This window comes from Diplotaxodon limnothrissa, linkage group LG3, assembly GCF_057381915.1.
Source record: "Diplotaxodon limnothrissa isolate DT_005_m linkage group LG3, D_limnothrissa_male_GT1.1, whole genome shotgun sequence".
NCBI classification, from domain to species: domain Eukaryota; kingdom Metazoa; phylum Chordata; class Actinopteri; order Cichliformes; family Cichlidae; genus Diplotaxodon; species Diplotaxodon limnothrissa.
The window spans coordinates 30,224,843-30,245,521 of record NC_140598.1 but is presented as its reverse complement, the minus strand read 5'-3'; the positions used below and the strand labels follow the sequence as shown (position 1 = coordinate 30,245,521).

The window sequence follows — 20,679 nt, the reverse complement described above, 5'->3', positions numbered from 1 at the left end:
TATGTGTCTGTGTACAGTAAGTTTAGATTCAAGGAAATGAAATATGTGAGACTTTAGATGCTGTTTGAAATAAATACGTCTCCATCAACAGATATCTTTCAGATGCATCTTAGTTACTGTGTTGTTATGTGTGGTTGTGCTTGCACAGGACACATAGTGACGACATCTGTCCTCATTCAGTGTGATGATGATGATCTCGGTGTCGATTCAGCCAAAATCTGGGTCAGATTAAGCGGCCATAACAAATGCACACTAACATGAATCATGTGTTTCTGAAAGAGAGTAACTTCTACTGATATTTATTTATTTTGAATTTCTGCAATACCAAATACCACTGGGACCTGTCATATGACACGTTTTTATTATCAGAAAGGTGAAGTAAACCATTCATTCATAATTTAGAATAATCTGGAATGAATCAGGAGAGAAAATCTAAGATTAGCACTGGTTCAGGTGGAAAAGTGAGACTTGCATTTAGCAGCAGTCTGTGTGAAAGTTTTCTTGCATCGCTTGTTGTTGCTTTTTTGTTTGCTTCATTTTTCAAAGCAGCGCCTCGAGTTTGTGTTAGAGTGATTTTTATACAGTGTCTCTCTGGTTTCCTTCAATCCATGCTTACACGCTCCTCAGTAAAAACATGAATTTAACTTTGTTCTCAGAGAGGTAGGAAGAGGTTTGAGCTCTACATGTTTATTATTATAGGTATGAGGATGAGTGTCATCTGTTCAAACCCAAATAATTATCTGTCTGTAGATGTGATCACGTCAGTTTTGTGCCTAAACTGTCCCCACGGTCTTTCCGGCCACTTTAATTATATACAATCAATAACTGGTCAGTTTACAGCTGACTGTACGTAGCTGATTCCAGCAGCATCCACAGACAGTAAAAAGCACCAACAACAGCTTAAAGCACAGTCTGGTGCTGCCATCTAGTGACACTGAAGAGCTCCAACCACTGATTTTAGGATCATTCTGAGTCACTTTAACTGCCTCGTGTAATTTCGACTTCTTTTTATCTATGTTTAAAAAACTTATATTACACAGACAGACACATCTATACTACAATCATTATAATATGATGGTATGGACATTATAGCGTGACTCATCATTTTAATCTGACATTTCATTCTTTGCTCAACTACACTGTGAAAAGCACAGATGTTTACAGCATCTGTATAAGATATTTGTATCAGTCAAATAGATGCTGCCACTCACAGTGTCCTATATAATGTTAATTCAAAGTTTCTTTTCTGCATGTCGATGCTGCAGAAAATTCTTCATCTATGTTTCAGGTGATGATCAGCTTTTCTGCTCCAACTGAGCATTCAAAGCCCCTTTTGGCATATTTGTCATGCAGACTGGAATCGAACCACCGACCTCCATGATTAGTAGTTGACTTTGCTCTACCAGGTCTGGATTGGTTTCAAATTTGCAGTGATGTACATTTAAGTCACACTTACTAGCCACTTTATTGGGTACACCCCTTCAACTGCATGTTACTAGAAATATTTAATCAGCCAATCACATGGCAGCAAGTCAATGTATTTAGACATGTAGCAGCTTCTTCTCATGCTTTGTGGACTCCTCAGTACTCAGTCTGAGTGAATTTTAACCTGAGTGTTTGTGAAACTTTTTTCCTCTGTTGGACTTAAGGTGTCGGTCACTGTTTACACTGACCTCAGTGTATTTTAAGTTCTTTTGTGGTTTGAGAAAAGCATTGTTTTAACTCTACTTTGACAATGGTGGGAACTAAACAAAACCTTTGTAATTAAATACTTTGTGTTCTTGTGCAACATTTTTATTATTGAAAAAATCGCTATAACATCAACAGACGAACAAATTACCAACTACTGACCAAAACATGGTCTTGTGCTGCCAGTGTAGTGACACTGAAGTGCTGACAACTAAATGAGTCGACTGCAGTTCTCTGTAGAAGTTGGACTCTGACAGAAGAGTAAACAGTAAACAAGTATTAGAATATAAAGCTATTACAGTTACTTTCAACAAAAAGAACATCGTGGGGGTGAAAAGCCTTATTTTTATCATAAACACATGTCTAACATTTGCACCAAACCTTGAAAATCCAGTCCAGCACTTTAGCGATGTTTCGGATCCACAACATCAAATGTGCTGAAGCTGTGCGATGCTATCATCTCTATACGGACCTCTGAGGAATATTTCCAGCACCTTGTTGAGTCCATGCCATGAGGGATTATGTCAGTTCTGAAAGCAAAAAGACGGTTCAATCCAGGACTAACAAAGTGTACCTAAAAATGTGGCCAGTGAGTGTATGCACTGTGTAGAAAGACATCAGTCATAGGGCCAGTAGGTGGCAGCAGAGGAGCTTCAGAATGCTCAACAAATGGTGGTTTTCATCTGACCTTTGACCTGTCTCTTGATAATAATGATAACTGTTAATAATAATTTAAAAACTGTCTCACTGTCAACAGCAGATGAGTCTGTTTCTTGTGCATTTTCAGTTCCTGATCCAAAGAGATGAATTGGCTCAGACTGATGATCCAACAGTTTTATTCGTATTCTTTATTCTTTTAATTACGATTACATTTGTGGAACTTTTAGTTTGTTTAATTTTGGCTTTGCTCATCTCTGCTATCTGTTCTGAGGCGAGGATGATGAGGCATTCGCTCCTCAGGTGGTAGAAGTTTATAAACTGCTCTTCACAAAGACGCTGAAGACCAAAGGCCTGTAGTATGAAGCAGAATTTTGTCTTATCCAGGTAACTTCAGGATTAACCCTGGATTTTTCTGTACTGAATGTTGGTTCACTTTACTCACCTAACCTAACCTTTTCCACAGCAGGTGGTAAAATCAAAACAAACAGACGGCGAGAAAGAGAAAGAGAGAGAACACACCTCGGCAGGAAGTCAGTGAAAACGGGTCCATGACAGAAGCTGGAGTCTTTTATGTGTTTGTTTTTTCATAATGACTTGTTAACAGTGACCAGAGAGAGATTGACAGAGATATACAGACAGACATGTCACCAGTTGCTACTGACAACTGTTCTCTAATTCTTGACTGATGGATTTTCATCTTTTTAGAAAAATAAAGTGAAATAATCTCAATAATATGTTGGAACTTTTTAAATAATACACTTACCATTCATGGCAGCGTACTGTTACATGCATACATACAGAGATATAATCATTAAAATATAAGAATGGTCCCTGATGAGTTTGTGACATTTTGTTTTGATTCAGGCATTATATCATCATGTTTCTCAAAAAAATAAATATTCAGATGTCAGTTTCTTTAATTTAATTACACTGTTTCTCTCAGTGAAAAAGAAAATGCAAAAAAAGACAAATGAATAAAAAGACTTAAAAAAAGATAAATGCTTAGCATTCTTTAGAGTACAGTAACAGGATGTGAGTGTACGTACAGGGGGTCAATGGGTCTATGTGACGGTGTTTCCACAGGAGCAGAGGGAAGGGCGGGTGGACAGATGGCTTTCACAGATCTTGGGAAAAAGCTGTCCGTCAGCTGGCTGCTGGTGGTCTTTATGAATCACTGTGATTCACCGTGTTAGATAATGTCTTTGTTTCCATGATGAGTAACACGATACAGACTCTTGCATACAGTTTTACACTTATTGTTCCATATTTATCGATGTGATCATAAAATAGGACACTGTGGACTTTATGTCTTTATATTTTTTGAGGCGACTGAGGTCCTTCAACATCTGCCAGAAAATGCTGAGGATTTTCTATGAGTCTGTGGTGGCCAGTGCGATCCTCTATGCTGTTGCATGCTGGGGGAGCAGGCTGAGGGTCGCAGATGCCAACAGACTTAATAAACTGATCCGTAAGGCCAGCAATGTTGTGGGGATGGAGCTGGACTCCCTCAAGGTGGTGTCGGAGAGGCGGATGCTGTCCAAGATAAAGACAATGTTGGATAACACCTCCCACCCACTCCATGACATGTTGGTCAGTCACAGGAGCTCGTTCAGTGAGAGACTGAGATTACCGAAAAGCACCACTGAACGACACAGGAAATCATTCCTGCCTGTGGCCATCTCCCTGTACAATGCATCCACTTAACACACTGTTTGCTGCTACAACTACACATGTTTCTTTTCCAAATATTTATTTATAAGTGACTTATGTATGTATGTATATATATGTATATATTGTACTATTCTTAGTTAGCGTATTGTCTGTCTTGTCTTAATGTTGGTTTAAAATGGAGCACTGTAACAAAAAATAATTTCCCCCAGGGATCAATAAAGTATTCTGATTCTGATGTCAAATTTAAATAATAAAACTGAACTGAATATTAAAACCTGCTCTGACACCGTCACACTACTGACTAGTGTTTTGTGTCACCTCTCACATCTGTACCATATGGAGTGAAGGTAAGGGGAGGCAGTTACACTCCCACTAAAAGTCCATTTAAACATCTGTATTGTGAAGTGTTTACAAAGTGTTTTCTTTATGTTATGTAATGTCTGTGAAGTCTTAAGTCTCTAATCAGAGCAGCTCTGCTCTCATCCAGACTCTGTGATACAGAGATAAGCATGAAAGTTGTATTGATCACAGCTTTTACACATGTACATCTCTTATAGAGACAGGTTAGATATAAACTTGATGGTAGCTTTATACAGGTTATGTCACTTCACCTTGAATCACAGCAGAGAAACCTGGCAGATAAACTGCACTTCAGTCATACAAAAAATATGTTCACTGTGTGTGTGTGTGTGTGTGTGTCAGAGGTAATGAATGCTTGTGTTTTTCTTTACATTTGCCCCTGGTATCTTTGTGACACTCGCCCTGTCAATCAACATTCTTCGGTTGTTAAACACAAGTTAAGATAATATTCCATAAATGTTAGGCATCAATGGCATCTCTACTTTCATAACTTGTTATTAATAACCAATGAAATGCTTTGGATCCCACTCAGTCTGGTTTTCCTGCCACATTGTTTGATGATTGTGAAGAATGTCTTTAATCTTTTGGGCAGTAGCAGATCACAGAACAAGCCTGGAAGTGGAACCCGTCAGTTTATCCAAGTGTCTCAGCAAACCCTGTTATTTAACTTTCATCCAGATCTCCACAACTTGCCATTACTCCTCCTTAAGGAGATTATACTCATCACCTCCTGGCTCCTCTAAAAGATCATCTGAATGCATGCCAGTGTCTTCCTTTTGCTTAAATAAAACCACGCTCTACATACCACTGTTTCAGACCATTTCAATCTTCTATTCATCTTCTACTGTATTCACACTAGCTCCTAAACTTTGGAAAAGCCTTCATCGGCCCATCAGGTTGACTGGCCCTTTGATTCTTTTTAAATCACTACTGAAAACTCAGTTGTATAAGTTAGCTTTTCTTAAATATTTCGGTCATTATTCCAACAACTTGAATCCGATGTTAGGAAATATCAGGTAAGAATGTGCTCACCTCATAAATGAAGGGTAAGTCAAAGTGTAGTATGTTCTGTAACTGTAAACTCTTGTTCATGGAGAACAGTAATGGTGGTTTTAACTTTCTTAGTGCAAACAGAGTGAACAGGGAAGTGGGTTGTGTGCGCCCATGTGACGCTGACGCTCCATCACACAGTGTGACGCTGTTACTGCCAATGTTGTTTTAAATTTCACAGAGTTGAGAGAAAGTGATGTTTTTCTTTGCTACAAGCAACAAATCAAACTTGAATCCTTTTATCACCGAAAGTTAAAAGCAAATAAAGACATTATGTGATCATTTTCGAACTGAGTTTTATTGTTTTTATCTTGAGGTTTACAGCAAAAATATTATAAACATTCGCATACTTTAAAACACAAAGTTTCACATCAAACATTCAGACTGCATTAAGCCGATCACAAAGACCTCCAGACTTTGTTTTAAACAAATTTAAAAATTATAAAAATAATATTGTCTGCAGATACTAATTTCATTTATAATAAAATCAATAGTTATTCCAGTACAAGGATAGGAGTTGGTAGGAAGGAGTATTAGGGACACATTAAGAAAAAAATAATATTTTTGACCATTTTGAGAATAAAGTCGAAATTTCGAGAAAAAAAAAGTCAAAACATGTTTCAAGATAAACTGCCACGGTTGATACATCATCTGAGTTAGCGAATTCAGGTGTGTTTAATTTATTAATTAATCTTTTAACACATAAACACAGTTTGGTGATCTGGACGTTATAAATTTCTGCACCCTCTGGTCAGACATGACACACAAACTCGGAAGAGTGGACTTGTACAAAAACGGACCGATGCAAGGTTATCGATGATTAACACTCGTGCAATAAATTAGATGTACGTTGTACAAAACGGCTGGTCAGTTTGTTTGTTTCAACTCATCTAAACATGGGATTTGGGTACAGCGAGGCAGTTTGTCTTATAACAACAACGTAATTTGCACACTCGAATTTTTATTTCGACTTTACTTTCAAAATTATCAATAATGTTTTTTTTCTTAATGTGACCCTAATACTACGCAGGATGGTGAGGTTATATGGTCAGTGAGGTCAGATGAAAAAAAAAAAAATCGTACTCCAGTGAAAAAAAGAAAGAAAAGAAAACCAACAACAAATAACAAAAAAAATAAAACAAACAAACTTAAACTGTACAATGTATTAAGAAACGCACACGCGCACACACACACACACACACACACACACACACACACACAACGGCAATACAACTAGAAAACCGGTGTCCGAAAATGGGGAAAATCCGTGTGAACCCACAACCAGCCCAATATGATTTTAATTACTCTAAAACAAACACTGAAATTATTATAAAAATCTAGTCAAGACTCAGGAGTCCACAGACCATTTGTAAAAAGCTGAACCTGAACGGAAAGGGCTGTAAAGCGCGTGAGCTTACCGTCAGAGGCTAAAGCCAAACTGAAAAACGAGCCGACGGGGGCACCAAGAAAACCGACTTGAAATGAAAATGTCACCATGCGTTCAGTACAAAATGACTGCCCGGACACATCTCTTGGTCTGTGTCCTTAGAAAATGGCTACGATTGCGCATGCGTCGCTCTTCGGGGGCGTGGTCTCCGTCTTCTTGCTGGTTTCTGCTGCTGTAGGTGAGATTGACACTGGCACACATTCAAAACTGATTTTATACCCATTTAGCATGAGAGATTTTACACGTGTTTCTATTCGTGGGATCAGAGATAACTTAAAAAAGTTTTAGTGGTTATAAACTCTGGATGTTCAGACCCTACACAACAGATTATTTTTACCCTTCATTTGTATTATTTTAAAGAACCGATATGTGTTACTGGACTATTCATTGAAAATATGCTATCAGTTACCATAACAACTGTTTGAAAGGCTTGGGGCTACTTAATATTTTGTTGTGTTTCAGTCTTTATGTACTACCATGATAAACAAATCTCCACTGAAACCTCCTCAGTATTATTTTGGCCAACATTAATTTACTTACCAAACATCATACTGTTATGCAAATTTGGAAATTTTTTTGCATTTTGACCTTTGTAACTTCTCTGCTCTGTGTTGTTTCCTCTTTCAGATCAGAAACACATAACAGCTAAATCTGGTCAAAAGAACGTCACTCTGACATGTCGAGTCCCAGACATCAGCTTCACAGCTGTACAATGGAGCAGAACTGATCTGAATGAAGAATATGTCCTTTTATACCGGGATGAGCACTTTGAGCCATTCAGGCAGCATCCATCTTTTAAGAGCCGGGTGGATCTGCAGGACAGACAGATGAAAGATGGAGACGTGTCTCTGATTCTGAAAAATGTGACGATTAATGACGCTGAAACATACGAGTGTCGTGTCTTCATGGAGGAAACGCAATCATGGTTGTACAGCGGCAACATCACACTGAGTGTTGTTGATCCTCCAGGTGAGTGAGTAGAGTTGAGTGTGTGTGTGATCAGAGGTGAAGCTGCTTCCTGGTTGTTGATGTTTGTTTCTAAAGATGTTGTTGATGAGACTTTGTAGAAAGCAGCTGGTCTGAGTGATGTGATCAGAGTGCAGTAGATAATGTCTGACAGCAGTTTGAAGAGGAAATGAATTCTGTTCTGTTCTTCACTCATCACCTACCTGACAGCTGACACCTCACACCTGTTTCTCACCTGCAGGTCACACAGGAGGACACACAGAGGATGGAGGGAAGGAGGATGGAGGAGAGAAGATTGGATCTGTTGGACCTGCAGCTGCTGTGACAATTCCTGCTGTGCTTTTTGTTATTTTTGTTTTTATCTATAGTCAATATAAACAACACAGTCGAGGTCCACACCAGCCTCCAGCTGAACTGCAAGACGTTTGAAATGTCTACACTCTAAGAAATAAAATGTTGCATTTACTCCACCCAGTTATGTCAACCGGTTCCACATAACTGGGTTAGTGAAATCTAAAATGTATGACACATTTAATTTGAACAACAAATTTTAAGTACATCTGATAAATTGACTAACCCTAAACGAGCTCTACTGAAACTATAGGATTAAATTACTTACTCTATTTAAAGTAAATTGAATAAATCAAACAATTTTATTCAGTTAACCCAACTTTAATAACACTTGGTGTAAAATGTGCTGAAGCAAACTTTGAGCTGTTCAAAATTCTAGATCAATGCCTTTTTCCTAAACAAAAATATCTTCACATGTATCCAAGTGCATATTAAGTTCAGGAAGACATAATACAGAATGTTAAAATCAAGTTATTAAAACTGGAAAGTGTTGTGATTCCAACATTTTTAACATTAACATGACTTAATTTAAACTTGCTTCAGATACAATGGAAAACTCACAATACAGTCCTATAAACAACAAGTAGAAATGATTTTAGTGGCATTTTTGTCCATATTTAAAAAAAACTTTTTTTTTCCAAAACTTAAAATGAAGTCCAAACTTAGGAGCAGTCTTGTTCAATGCAGCTGGATGGTGGTAAAAGTTCAACATGAACAAAGCATGCCAAAAGGTAAGAGGCCTTGCAGAAGTTCTTGCGGAATTCAAACTGAACAGTTTATAAAGTGCAAGGAGATGGGTTTGAGAATCTTGTAACCAGTTCAGTGTCCTCTATAGTTCAGTGCAGGCTGTTTCACTCAAGCAGTTTGTTTTTCAGAACTTGCACCTTCATGGATAGGTTGTTCCCATCCAACTCCATCAGCACCTTCTGAAGAAATTCAAATGTGTATTTCAGGTACTTTGGGTACCTCAGATTTAGACTGTAGATTAGTCCAAGCAGGAGGGCACACCCCTTTGCCACATCACTAAGAGCTTTCAGCACAGTGTATCCTTCTATGATGACACAAATGTCCTCAGGTGTATCTGCAGAGTCTGCTCCTTCATGTCTGACAACACAGACTCCTAAAGTCAGCTGCTCCGTTTCTCTTCTTGCACTAAGATCCACATCCTTAAAATGAAAACAAGGGGGGAAAAAGCTAATTGCATATAGATACATATGAACAAATGAGCCCATCTTCAATTTACTATCCCAAATTAAAAAAAACAAACAAACAAACTGATCTTTCCCCTTTTCTAACTTACCAAGAATTCCTTGAACAGGTCATCTGGCTTTTTATTTAAGTAGACACAGTTTTTGGGACGCATTCCTGTCGAACATCAATGCTGATATTCTGGTGGAGATAAGAACTCAATGTGAGACAAGATTTTGGTTCTTTTCCACCTCTTCCCAAACCAAAGTCAAAAATATTAACAGATGAGTGATTAGCGATGAGTAATTAAACAATGTATACACATCTCACATTAGTGACATTCAGTGAGGTTAATGATTGGTTAGGCACTGACTCTTCTGAGTCAGATCAACAAATATATGAACACAAAAGTAGAAGCTTTTCAATTTTGACAATACATGAAAGCTTTCACTTTTGCTTTAATCAATTCTAGACTGTTCAACAATATAATTATTAATTGTACCCCTAAAAATGTTAAAATGAAATAGAAGATTAGAACTCGGCAATATGGATTCAAAATCCTATCACAATATTTTCTGGTATTTATTACGATAACAAGAGTTACAATAAAAGATAACAGTAACCACAACCACATCTGAGCCACTTTTGTTGCATCTACTGACAGACAGAACTAGCTGACCAACGTAAAATGAAGGGGGGAACACACAAATTGTCACTTTGATAATCAATGGAACTGATACAAGGAGTTAAATAAATTACATATAGCTATATTACACATAATGCTGCATTTTAATGACACAAGATAAATGCATGTCTTACACTTTAATCACTGATATTAACACTAAACCAGATATCAACACGGGGTAGAATTCCTTCAAACAATGTAGCAACTTATTTGATGCATGTTTCTAAAATACACTATACATATATTTCATTCTTCAAACGGATCGGATCGCTGGCGCTCCTGGTGCTCATTACTGACACCAGGGAGCATGCGCGGTAGATGTTGGGAGTAATTTTAAAGCTGCAGTTCTTAGTAGGCAAGTTGCAGCTTAACATGAATCGTAAAACATTTTGGGAAATTACACCGAAGTGGGCCCGATAATATTTGTTAAATGCCTGACTACTAACACCTGTGAGAGGCATACAAGCTAGAATGCTAAAAAAAATTACCAGACATCATTTGTTTTAAAATAAAACATACAGAAGTACTCCCGAAAATGTCGGATGTTTATCATTTAGTACACATTAACCAAATTTGTCATCCTTAAATGGTTGTACTTACCAAATAATCCTCAAATGGCAATGGATTTTATCCAGGCTTCTGAGCATGATGCAAGTTTCGGTTAAAAATGGCGGTTGTTCAAACTTCCACACTGCACATGTGCAAACTGAGAAGTACTGAGAGCCTGTTAGGACAATCCTCTTCAAATTAAAGTGCTGTTCATTTTAAATGAACTTTTTATGTTGGATTTAATGTACTGCATTTTGTTGTATTGAAATATTGTGTTATTAATTAAAATCAAAACAATATCCTTGTGTTTAGAGTTAAAAATCAATTGGTGACATTAATTTTAACATAAAACGTTTACATAATGCTAGCAACATCAATGTATCATTTCTTAGCTTTTTCCAGCCTAACCACGAGTCTCCTGTTACTGCTCCAACTTCTTAGTGCTGACATTCAGCACATGGAAATTTGATGAAAATGAGCCTTTGAATTTATCTGCTTGTAAGTAATCCTAGTATTGTAAAACAACCTATCCCCACAAGCTGCGTGACTTTGGACAGTGGGAGAAAGCTGGAGTACCCGGAGGGAACCCACGCAAACACGGGGAGAACATGCAAACTCCACACAGAAAGACCCCGACCTGATGGTGGAATTGAACTCAGGACCTTCTTGCTGTGCAGCAACAGTGCTAACCACCGTGCAACTGTGCTGTGTGGATAGGTTAATTCATTAATCCAAATTGCCCATAGGTGTGAATGCGGGAGTGAATGTGAGCGTGAATGGTCATCTGTCTCTGTGTGTTAGCCCTGCAACAGACTGGCGAACTGTCCAGGGTGTACCCCGCCTCTCGCCCTTTGACAGCTAGGATAGGCTCCAGCAACCCCCACAACCCTGAGAAGGATAAGCGGAAGCGAATGGATGGATGGATTAATGGATTGTAAAACAAAAATAAATCTTGTAAAAGCATTACTGTTTCTGTTTGGGTTCTTTTCTTTAAAAATAAATGTGAAAAAAATGGCAGTGATCATGATCATGTAGGTCTAATCTCACTGGAAACCACCTGAAATCAGCTCCAGGCAGGTGAGAACGACAGAAAGAGAAGCTGCAGCACTAGAGGTGATTTCTTATTCCTTAAGACATATTTAAGAGCTTTTCCTCCCCTCTGTCACCAAAGTGCCTACCCATACGAGGTCGTCCCAGTTTTCTGCATTATAGGGTTTAATCTGGAATCTAACCTGCTCCCGGGGAGGTTAGATTCCAGCATAATGATAAACCACCATTCACCATTCGGGTTAACCCTGATCTTACTTGGGTAAAAAAAAATTCTACTTTATCAGAAGTACCTGAAGGTGCTTCAGCTGTGATAAGGTGAAAAGCACCTGGACAGGCCACCAGTCTGTTGCAGGACCAACACACATTCACGCTTAAAGCCAATTAGGAATCACTGGTTAAGCAAACAGGCCTGTATCTGGACTGTGGGAGGAAACCAGTCCATAGAGGTACAGGGAGAGCATGCACACTCCACACTGAACGACCTGAAGTAGATTCAAAGGTGTACAGTAGTTCCACATTATTTTAAAGCACATTAAACTATATTTAGCTTTTATTAATGACAATATTTGAAAAAACAACAAAAATATACTGAGTCAATCAAAATGACTACTTAACCTTAATTCTTTGGAACATTAAACACTTTTGATATAAACAAAAAAAAGGTGAAGGTGAGTTCACATTCAGGTCTTTTATGAAAACAGAGACATTCAGAAACTATTTTCCAAGCAAACTAAAGCATATTTATTGGGTGTTTGCATGCCTGAAATTTTCAGTGTTCAAATGCTTTTCATTACCTTTCCCAGGAAAAATACTCCTTTCTCACATTCCTTCTGTTACAGAAAATTAATCATTCATGAACCTGTACTAAAGAAAAACAAGCAAAAACAAAAACAAAGTGATGAATTTCACATTTAGCTTTTACTTTTTTTTCTGTGCTGAGGTTTGAAGAAAAGCATAGACACGAAGAAAAAATTCTGTAAAGGCTTTCAAAAATGGAAGTGTTAATCATTTATTGTCATCAACCAACAAAATGCAGTGATAGAAGAAAAGAGAAATCTAAATCAAATCAATATTCTGTGTGACCAACCTTTGCCTTCAAAACAGCATCTATACACTTGCACACAGTTTATGAAGGATCTCGGGTGATAGGTTGTTCCAAACATCTTGGAGAACTAATCACAGATCTTGGGCCCGTTCTTCGTACCTCGCTAAGTAGGTTAGCCGGATTAGATTGTTGACGATTTCGCGTGATCCTGGATCGTTCGGTTCCCCGAAGCTCATCCGGGACTTGCTGTCATAGCAACAGAGCCGTAAGCGTAAACCTGCTCGGGAGCAGGTTTACTTTATGTAAACAGGATTAGATCGCGGCCACGCAGGTATGTCCGCTTCATTTATACGAAAGCAACAGCGATATTTTTCCACTGTTTCACCATAAATAAATATTATCAATGTAACTAAAGATAATGCAGCACTTGATCCTTTTATTGATGTCACACAGATACATACAGGTCATTTCCTAAAAAAGGGAAATGTACTATTAACATTCTATTACATGTATGTGATTATTACAGATGTAATTCATATTTCAGAGTAGTAATTGTAAATTACTTTGTGTAATCAAGATGAGAGACCACGGCTATAAAAGCGAAGGTGGATTTGGGAAGCCTGTCGCAGCCATGTCCTGTCCGTTTACGCAAGCAACCCATTGCGGAAGGTGCAAGATTGATAAGGAGAGTTTTCAGAATTCAGCGTATATTGCGGGACAGACAGGATCCTTTAGCTCAGCGCGACAGTGTGCTCATAGAGAGATATCGATATTCCCGTGAGGGTATTATTTACTTAACCAACTTGTTGACGAGGGGGTGCAGGACCACCACCTGTCTTTTTTTCCTCTGCCCTTTTCTTGGTTGCTGTTATGAACAAACTAACAGAGTATTACAGGCCAGTATTACCTTGCCAAGAGACGAAAAGCAATCTAAGAGATAAATATTACCATTCTGTAGAATACTCCTGTATTCCACTTTTACTTGTTCCCATGTTCTTGTGGGTCCTGTTGTGGCTCTAATGTGAAAGGGGATATAATATAACATATTATAATATAATATAATGCCATATGATATTGGACAATATAGTGTCATATGATAGATCTACCCTACCGCCTACTGGTGTTGGCCAGAGGGGCCGATGGCGCGATATGGCAGCCTGGCTACAACCGTAGCTGCCTCCACCAGTGTGTGAATGTGGGAGTGAATGAATAGTGGTATCGTAAAGCGCTTTGGGTGCCTTGGAAAGCGCTATATAAACCCAATCCATTATTATTATTATTATTAAATTACCTACGAGTTTGATTTGTCAGCAACTTTCTGCCAGCCCTCTCTCCTTGCTTTTGCAGCCTTTGCAGTGTTCTCTTGCGTTTTAATTAAACTCTGAAACTCCTGAAATCCCTCACTCATGAGTTCTTGCTCTGCTGCCAGAAAATACCGAGCACGCCCCTTGGACATTTTCGCCGACCAATCAGCGGGTTGCCGATCAATGTTTCTACTATCGATGCATAGCCCCTTTTACGACACCCAGTGATGTCACATTCCTGCGTCCAGCTGTAGTAATCGTCAACAGCAGGTGTGTTCGGGGAACCGGATTAGCGAGCTCACGGTTAGCGCGATGATTTGATCTTGGATGTGTCATTTGATCTTGGATGTAGTAAGCGACGTACGAAGAACGGGCCCCTTCTGTGTCTTCCTCTAATCCCAGACATACTCGATGATGTTGAGATCAGGGCTCTGTGGGGGCCATATCATCACTTCCAGTACTTCTTGTTCTTCTTTACGCTGAAGATAGTTCTTAATGACTTTGGCTGTGTGTTTGGGATCATTGTCCTGCTGCAGAATACATTTGGGACCAAAAAACAACCATTTTTATTTCTGAGAGCATTCTATGTTTACAGCATTTTTTCCACACCTGTAAAACTTTTGCACATTACTCTATATAGTAAATTCAGATCAGGCCACAGCACAGAGCCTGTTTTCATCATAATCTGTGATCCTGAGTCTGCTCTGCTCTCAGGTTTTAGTCTGTGAGTAGCTGCTGTTAAAGTATTTATATGACTAAAGTTCCTTTAACATTACCAGAAGATTTCCCCTTTATTCATTACAGGAACCTTATTCTTCTACTGAATGGCAGGAACAAATTTTTTCAAACTTCCCTTTTTTGTCTTGTTTCCTGGAATTGTAAAGAAAACATCACGAGGTGCAGGAATGATGCAAGGTCTTTTTTTTTTTGATTCATCTATTTTAGAAAGTGTTTTGTATATTTTAGACAATGATTTGGGCAGATTAAGAGTAAAACATTGTACCACACTTGGTGGTGTTTGTAATTCAACTTGACTGGGTTTATTTTATTTTATTATTTTTTTACTATGGATTTAATTTGTTGATATTCTAAAAATCTTTTCTTGCTGATCCCATGTTGTATAACTAGTCTGTCAAACGGAATAAAGTCTGTTCCTTCTAATATATGTTCCAAGTATTTAATTTCTTTGCAACTCCAATCTGGGAAGTTAGTCAGAATCAGAAATACCTTATTAATCCCGAAAGAAATTATAGGTTACAGCAGGCAGCACGCTAATGGCGCATGCACACTTACGAAGGAACCCTCTGACCAAACATACTTTACACAAACATCACATTGAGGAGACATGTCAGAGAGCTAAGCTGATAGGAAAAAAAACAACGAAAAGTTGTTGTTTTTTTACTGCTTTATTGTCATAAAGGATGCTCCATTATTTACTCTGCTAAAAGAAGTCATAAGGGAAGCATTGATGCATATTTCCCTATTATTTAAAAAATCGAACCAGCTCTGATTGCAATTAATCGACTGAAATCTGAGTTGTATTTGTACCTCATGGTTGCAGTTTGTAAGAAATTCTTAGAGCAATGCAATGTGGTGGCAGATTTCTTTTCTCATGTATTAATCACATATTTAATCATATCACATTAGTTATAGCAATATTACTTTCTCACTTTACCATAGTAAGAGCAGTCCTGCCACTACTTTACATGCATGTGGAAAGTTAACACAGTGAGGCCATTGTAATGGGAGACATTAAACAGATAGTGGGACTCCTGCTTATCAGGGATGTAAATCCTTAGGTGAAGGCTAAGCAGAAAACAAGGTCATAATTCTCTCTGTGAGGGAGGAGGTATAGCCCCCCACCCCACCCCATGAGAGGGGCCAACATGTAAGAGTTTGAGAAATGTTCTTTGTCTGTGTGTCTGTATATAAGATGTAAGGGCGGTGGCCACAATTCAGAGATGGTCCTGGTGTTTCACTGGGATGCTCTCTCCACATTGCAATGTGTTTATTAAACCCACATCAAATCAAGCTCACTGGGTGTGTTGCAGGTTATTGTTAAAAATGTCCATAACAACAGAAAACAGCAGACTCTCTGATACATGAGACTGCTGGGAGTATTTGACCTTAAGACAATAAATAGAACCAGGTGACACCTTATACAGTTCAATTCAATTTTATTTATACAGACCCTATAAAGACCCTGCAATAACAATAATAACATCATGCACTTGGTGACAGTTGGTAGGAACTCCCTTTTAGCAGAAAGAAATCTTAGAATCAGGTTTGGGGAGCGACAACCTTCTGCTGTGAACAATTGAAGGTGAGGGGAGGAAACCAGGACAACCACTGTGTGTTAGGCAAACACTAACAATCCTTTCCCGCGCTGTGAAACGCCTTTGTGTTGTCAGCAGTCTGGTCCAATCATTTCTTAGCTTTCTTGTAATGAGCCAATCAGCCTCTTTTCTGTGCACTTCAAATGTCAATAGTCGTGACATGTTTGAAAAAGGAAAGGTGACACTCGGGACTTTTTGGTTGAGTCAGTCTAAACCAGGGGTCGGCAATCTGCGGCTCCGGAGCCGCATGCGGCTCTTTAGTCCTTGTACTGCGGCTCAGCGTGGTTTTGGAAAATAAATTAGAAGTATTTAGCTGAAGTGTATTTTATTTATGTTAGGTCTTTTTTAACTTGTAGTTCTAAATTGGAAGATTATTGTGATATTGAAATATAAAAATAAAATTATATTCTATTATTTTTTGCCTGTGAACTTAACAAACTGCTGACTGTTTAAAATGTATCAGCATAGGATCAAGCTCTGCTGTAAAATACATCCTGCACCTCTGTGCAGCATATGTTAGTTATTTAATTACATGCTGTGTGTGTGTTTGCAGTTTTACAGTTGCACTGAAATAAATGACTTGAATGTACAGTTGAGGGTGTGGTGGATTTTTTTTTTTCAGTTGGCCAATCATTGCAAACAGTCATGCAGCTTCAGCCAATCAGAGACTCTCCCCTAAGGCAATGTCAACGGACCTAAGCGTGCACGTCCATGCCTGCAGAGATTGTCTTTGAAAACAGTCACTGCATGTTATCCAGCTCGACCTACTCCACACATACTGGGTTGTTTTTCTAGCACATAGACAGATGTTGCATCACCTTCAGCGGTCTCGCAGGGTCATAGCTGTTTGCTGTTTCAGAGGGAGTAATGATGAAAAGAAACTGCACACAAAGTGCAGCATTCATCTGTTTGTTTGTTTGTTTTTACCACAAAATAAAAGTTCACAGAAAGTGCAAATGTGCAATGCACACAACGTGGACAGTGACACACATGTAGAGAAAGTGAATTTTCTCTAAAACATGTTTACTTTTCATGATAATAAGAGAAGCTGCTTAATGGACAGAGGTTGGTTTTTACAGTTGTAGACACATCAAACAGAGTTCAACACTGAATTTTTATGTAACTATTTGTGCTGATTTATTTCAGTTCATGGTGAACATTATTGCCCTTTGCCCCTTCTTCACTGCCTAAGAAATGAAAAAAATGTCCAAACCTAAATCCAATAAATCTCAGATTTCAGCCTGCAGCTGGCACAACCACACAGCATCTGAACTGTAGATGGAGTAATGTGCTTTACATCAGCAAGTTAAACAGGTGTACTGTAAACTAAATTAAACTAGAACATTAAATACATAAAACAAAATGCACCTCATCCTCCTGTGAGATGTGAGGAAGCCTATATTTGCTGCTCAACTGAGTGTCGTCTTCAAATTCTTTACGATGAATCCACATACAGGAGTAGAAAAATATGACAATATGAATATGACATTCTTACTTTCAACCAGTCATTACTAACACTTTCATCAAAAAGTAATTTCAATAATTTTACAAATCATCAGTTAACAAAAATAATCACACAAACTGAGTATAAATAAGTCATGTGATATGTCTCCCATTCACACTCAGGTAATTCCTAATCGATCAATGATCATGTTTTTAGAGGGGAAAAAAAGTCAAATGTCGCTTCTGTGCAGCTTGGTCCAAAATAAGAACCCGGTTCATGAAAGGAGGCTCTGTGTTTGAGCATTGTGAGAGACCCATTCAGCAGAGGGTCAGACGATGAATCTTTATGCACCAATCTTACCATTTTACATCAGTTTATGGGGGATGTTACTCAGGTAAAGGGACCAGGTGAGCTAGAATGAGGCCCTCAGGTATTCTTCAGTTTTCTGGCATGTTATTATTCCTGATGATTCAGCACACATCCAGATATGATGCAACCTTTTTGTCTTTGGCTACGTTCACACTGCAGGCGAAAGCGCATCAAATCCAACTTTTTTGACCCTATGCGACCCATATCCGATCATGCTATGACAGTGTGAACGGCACAAATCCGATATTTTCACATCCGATCTGGGTCACTTTCATATGTGGTCCTGAATCCGATACATATCCGATGTTTTAGAAAGCGACTGCTGTTTGAATGGTCATGTCGCATTAAATCCGTCTTTTACATCACTGACACAAGACAGACGCCAATTATCAGCTCCGGAGAAGACATCGCGAACGCTTCCTGGCCAATAAGTGTAGATGTTAGTGAAACTGTTGGGAAGACAACGTTGGGGAAACGTGAACATTTTATTTTCACGTATATTTTATGTACTGTATAATCTGCAGATTCTGACAGAAATCTGCAACTATCCTTTGAAGCACCGCTCCTCTAAAACAGCAATAAGGATCATTATTAGGTTATCTACGTTATTATGTAAATAACAAAACTTAAAGCACAAAAGTGGGAAACGTGAAGTCCGAAGTCTTTATATTAAGGCCCATCAGTCAAACATTATTGTTTGTTCTGGGTCTAAACAGAGCGCGTTGTGTGTGACGTCTTCTTTTGCGCATGCGGGCCGCTTTGAGCGTTCACACTAGAGCACCTTTGCTGTCGCATTTTATTTGTAGTGTGAACAAGCAGACAAAAAAATCAGATTTGATCAAAAAATCGGAATTGAGAATCAACACCTGCAGTGTGAACGTAGCCTTAGTGTGAGTCCAGAACTCAGCGTCAGAGTAACAGATGCATCTCAGTCTGACATCAGGTTTCTTTTGTTTCTTTAAATATGCATGCTCACCTGTTCAGTGGATTTCTCTCCCTCTGCTGGTCACCTGAGGTGTGTTTCAGCGAGATCTCTGCTCATATCCTTTTTCTGATAAGCTTAAAGAAATCTTGTTCTTCTTGGACGTGTTATTGAGTCTACTTAGTTACTGAGGCAGCATCACCTGAAGCAAATATGTGAGACATCAAACGTATGAGTTCACGTCACCTCTGAGTCAGCCTGCAGTATCACGGAGACAAAATACATCATAGAAGGTCATAGAAAACCCATTGTTGAAAAAGAAAGATACATCTGTTTCCCATTGTTGGCTTAGAGTACAACAGCTTTTCAGTAACTCGTCTGATCCTGTTATTAGAGGAGAAAAATGCATGATGTTGAAACAAAATGAAATACTTATAATACACAAACAGGTCAAACATGAACAAAATATATCACTGAGCTTCAGATTCTGTTCACACGATGTGAATAGTAATAAGTTTCCATTCAGTAGTAAAAAAAAAGTCCTTGACATCTTTCAGACCCCTTTCATATTCATGTAGGTTTTTTTGTTTTTGTTTTTCTGTTTTGTGTGTGTGTGTGTAGTTTATGTCATTAAGGTTATAACTGAATAACATGCTTATAGTGATTGGTGTATGAAGCCCTCTGACAGTTCATCACCAGCAGGTGGCAGCACAGGAGATTCTGTCCGACCAATAACACGTGAAGGTGTTCACTGTGACCTCTGACCTTTAATGAGAGGGAAAAAACCGAAAATGATAAAAATTGTAAATATGAGCTGATAGAGAGCAAACAATCTACATTACAGTGGATCAATAAACATCAGAGAAGTTAAACAATCAGTGAATATTAAACAGAAAATGGGCTTCTTCTGCTGTGCCCTCTGCAAAGAGCCAGCAGACACTAAATATTATAAGCAGTCACACCAATTATATCAATGAAAATTATCCAGATTAACAGTAACATGTGCAGGACACGTGTTTCTCAGTTCTTTGAATTCCAGTAACAGCTCAGCCAGCTTCAGCTCTGCTGTAGATGAATCCAGGAACGTGTTTAAAGCTGTTTTTCTATATTTGCTCCGACTGTTAGGGACAAACATACAAATGAAGGTTATACGTTTCCACGGAAGGGCTGAACCGAATTCAGGTTATGATAAGACAGGGTGTATGTGTGAGTCAGCGCTGATTAATGCTTCTTGATATTTCATACACACATTCAAACACTCCACTTGTCAGTCAACACTCTGGTTTATAAATATTATTAAAGACATAACATAAATATTAGAAGTCCATGAATAGATACGTGTCGTGTTCATAAGAGCAGCCTCTGTGTTTAAATCAGACCTCCAGAGGGCCCCAAAGCTCCAGCTGGTTCATTTGTAATGAGGTCATTTGTTTTAAGTGACTCACTTTTATCTGCATATTAAACAGAGAAAAACCTGTTTATCCATCTGATTCATGGACAGTGATCTTTATATCATTAAGATGCCTCGAACGAGTAAAATACCAGGACAAATTGTGAAAACTTTCCACTGATAAACAAACTGCTAGTGGGCGT

General features: G+C 38.5%; 1 protein-coding gene across 1 annotated transcript in view; it reads right to left on the bottom strand.

The window, feature by feature from the left end:
• LOC146635296 (butyrophilin-like protein 2) overlaps positions 1 to 20,679 on the bottom strand; it is a 614,223-nt gene that overhangs the window by 317,338 nt on the left and 276,206 nt on the right. The window lies entirely within an intron of this gene.